Here is a 4,099-nt window from a genome sequence, read left to right as displayed (position 1 = left end):
AGGGCTAAACCTTAAACCCCAAACCATATGGAATCACTACAAGAAAAAGCATCTTTAGAGACCAACTTTTAGGGATGAGTCCAAAATTCGGTCCATAAAACTATACATTTAAAGACAAGAATATTTTATGGTCGCTGGTTCTCAAATTTACGGACGGAACTTAATTTGGTGCTAAAATAATAATACTATACGGTCCCTAATTCACTAATTTCAGCCGTTTTAGGTCTTTTGCCTCCTAAAAATAGAAGAAATAAAAAAGTGAAAGCACTCTCAAAATATCACCTTCAAAATTTCTAAACCCTCTCTTCTTCGACAGTTATCGTTCCTACCTTTAAAGTATTACCATGGCAAGGAACTACCTGCGTACTCTTGTATTCTTCTCTCCTTCGTTCTTTAATTTAACAAGAAAAAGACAACTAAGATGGGGATATATTGAGAAATAATCCCAGAAGCCCTAGCCAAATCCAAATCAATCTCATGGTGGTCGGGATATCTGCAGCTGATGCTTTTAAAGTTCTTGAGGTAATTTTCTTTTTGGACTCTATTACTTCTTTTTCCTTCTTTGATATCCTTAAGAGACGAAGGTAACCCACATCAGGTTTAGTTATTTTCGTAAATCTTTTTCACTTTTTATGATTTCTTGCTATTTTTGTTCTCTTTGAAATTTATGGGATCTATTCTAAGGGAAATCTGCATATGTATAGTGGAAAATTTTGCAATTTTAGCTTAAACTTTACAAATGTTCTTTGAAATTTATGGGATCTGTTCTTAGTTGCTTTTTATGTATAATTACAAGCTTAATTTGTCTCTCTTAATATCTGTTTCTGAACTTGCTCATAGACAAGCTAAAAATGAGAAAAATCAGAGGTGTTCTATTGTTCTTAGTTGCTTCTTATGTATAATTACAAGTTTGATACATCTCTCTTAGTTTCTATTGCTGAACTTGCACATAGACAACCTACAAATGAGCAAAACCATAGGTGTTCTAGTGTTCTTAGATTTTTCTTATGCATAATTAGTTCGATTGTACCTTAGACTTTAGTTGTTTAATACTTTTTGACTAATGGTGTTATGTGATTTCTATAAACAAAATATTTGTACTTCATTGAGGTGCAGGCTTGTTCCCTGTATATTTTCTTTTAATGTGTGAAGGATTGAGTTAATTGTATGTTTAGTTTTTTACCTTTTTTTCAGTAGTATTGATTGAATTTTTTCTCAAGTAGAGTTGGATTGTTAACATTTTAGGTGCTTTAGTTCCTTTATTGTGCTATGTGTTAATTATTCTAGTTTCTCTGATCTTAACTTTTCAGTCTCTTAGCATCTTGCTTCTACTATAGATCCTATGCTATACATGGATCAGTTCTGGATGATTTAGTACTTTCAATGGAAGTTCATTGGTATGATTTTGTAGACATTAAATTGATTTCCTTCGTCTCAAAATAAGTGTCACTTTAGAAAACATCATGTTCATTAAAAAATTAATAAATATAATGTATAGTTACTATAGTATACCTATTTAATAGATATATCATGAGAATTGATTGAACATTATTAAGAAAATGAAGTATGAGGATATAAGTTGAGAAACATATAAAATTGTCTTCAATTTCTAAGGTGATGCTATTTTAGAATAATTTTTTTGTTAAAGTTACACTTATTTTGGGACGAAGAAAAGACATATTACTATAAGATAATAATTTCTCAGTATGTTATTCTTATTTTAGGGAAGGGCTCACATTACAAGAAAAGATGGGATGATGACATGGTTTCTCAATTGAGAGCTCACATACTGATTCATTATATAGTATGTATGCCCATTAAGCTGCCTTTTTATTATGCCATGCTTAGTCTACTGGATATTCTTACTGACTTAATGTATTGTGAATTACCTGGCAAGCTCAATTAGTGTTTGATAATCCTGTGAGAATTTTCTTTTTTTCAATCATTTTGAATTAAACATTCAATTTTCATGCTTTATAACTATAGGTGAATTTTTTTCTATCTTTTCTATAAACACGTTCCTCTTGTTTATTTGTAGATGGTAAGATTTGATATTGTAATCTTTTCTTGTATTTGTTTTTTGTTCATATGGATGCACAATCTTTGGGCAATGGGGGTAGTTGAAGATGCTACTGATAAGATTGAGGATCTACCAAATAATGATGGTCCCCTGTTTTCTAACAAGCTTTTCCTCATCATCTATGGCTTTATATTTTTGTCTTTCATATCTTTGTTTTAATTTTTTGGGTAAATAATTCCACTTTCCATTTAGTACCTCTTATTTTCTTCCAAAGACTATGAGATTTACCATTTATGTTTTTAGATTCAAGCTTGCTTTAAGTTTACTACCTCTCAGTTCTTATTCTCTTTTAAGAGTATGGGCAAGTGTTTTCCAAGAGCGTTTATGGTAAAAATTATTTGTTTTCCTTTATTGTTATCTATGATAACTTAGTGGTTATCATTATCGAGTCATTGCAATGGTAGCTTCACTACGAAATATAAAGTACTTGTGTTTCAATGTCCAGAAGTGAGAGAGGTGAGCAGAAGTGGGTGCTTCAGGAGTTAAAGGGCGAAGTGATCACAAGCGTGAGATGAGCAGACATGTAAACTTTTTGTTTTAATATTTAATGCTGGACTTTTTCTTAGAAAAAATGGTACGACTAGCAGAAGTGCACTTTAATAGCATGTGTTCTCTTCTTCTTCTCTTCATCGTGTCACTACAGTAAGAGGCTGACAATTTATTTTTGTTCAATTCTTGGTTGTAGTCATAGAACTATTTCTCTGCATTGGTAGACTGTTTATTGCACTGTTCTTTATTTTTATTCATCTTGTTTTTCTCATTTAATAAATTAATGAAGCGCCATTAGGCAGTTTTTCTAATTTTGATTTTCCTCTTAACAGCAATCATATAAAAACATGGACGACCCATCACGTTCAACATTATTTCTTAAGAGTTTTAAGGCAAGTATCTACTTCAAAGTCAGTAACTATTGAACCTTTTACCTTATTTTTGTATGTATCGTGCTAATTATTGAGTAGCTTGAAACAACTAGAAATTACTATTTGGTCATTTAAGATAGAAATACAAGATAAGATTTACCTGCACATCTTTATAATATTTATGGGAGTTGCAGCTTGCTTAAATAATGTGAAACATTATTTATAGAGATTCAACCTTCAATACTATGAAGAATTAAACCTTCTTACTGATTCTTTAAGAGTTTTTTGAATACATCTTTATATGTTTCTCATGGAGTTGCACTTTATCTATTTTGAAATACATAAGAATCTTTTGCATCCTCTAACTCTAGGATATACCCACATAGTGATGCTACATTTTTTTCTTTTGTAAGTTTTATAGAACTAGTAAAGTAGTTGATCCAATTTTGCAAGATGTGATACTTTAAGACAACGAAGATGACACAAAATTAAGAAATTTGAACTCTTTATTTTTTTTGTTTTAAGGCTTCCGAACTTGCTTGCTTTGAGAATTAATTGTGTGCCCTTTACAGGGTTAGTTCATCAGTTGACTTATAAAATATGTTACTTCTTGTATTTTGAAAACTAGAATCCTCTTTGTAAGTACTTACCATTAGGTTTATTAAAGTTGCACATCATTGAGCCTTTGCATTTTGCATAAAACATTTGTTATGAACATGCTTGTGTATAATCTAGGTTGTCAATTAACAAGCTCCCTTGATTCTGAAATTATATTCAGGACATTGGCCAAATTTTATGTTCTTGACCATTGCAGGTGTATTAAACTACTGGGTTTCATCAACACACCGTTGACCTAACAATGACGATAAATGTAATATCAGACACTAGATTTTCACACTCTCTTGGACTTTGGCAATTTCTAGGACCTTACACTAGGAAAATATGGACTTTGCTCCATTTCTACATGGTTTGAATCAGCATGAAGCTCATCTCTCCTCTATGGACTTGACAGAAACTGGAGCTGGGATTTCTTCCACCAACTACGGAACTTGGCACTTTCCATACATGAGAATTGTTGGTATAGGAACTTATAAGACCCTAGGCAGCTGGATAAGCCAATAAGGAATCTATATTTGTATCATTTGATATAGGATGTTAG

General features: G+C 31.6%; 1 long non-coding RNA gene across 1 annotated transcript; it reads left to right on the top strand.

Annotated features, from left to right (window-relative positions):
• The first annotated feature begins 362 nt into the window (after window positions 1-362).
• LOC107059377 (uncharacterized) lies at window positions 363-2,855 on the top strand. Its single transcript, XR_001472625.1, has 3 exons — window positions 363-522; window positions 1,725-1,804; window positions 2,526-2,855. It is a non-coding gene; the product is annotated as an uncharacterized lncRNA (long non-coding RNA).
• Window positions 2,856-4,099: the final 1,244 nt, after the last annotated feature.

This window comes from Solanum tuberosum, unplaced genomic scaffold, assembly GCF_000226075.1.
Source record: "Solanum tuberosum cultivar DM 1-3 516 R44 unplaced genomic scaffold, SolTub_3.0 contig00137, whole genome shotgun sequence".
Classification (NCBI taxonomy): Eukaryota; Viridiplantae; Streptophyta; class Magnoliopsida; order Solanales; family Solanaceae; genus Solanum; species Solanum tuberosum.
Note: the sequence above shows the minus strand (reverse complement) of the source record. Positions and strands in the feature narration are given on the sequence as shown.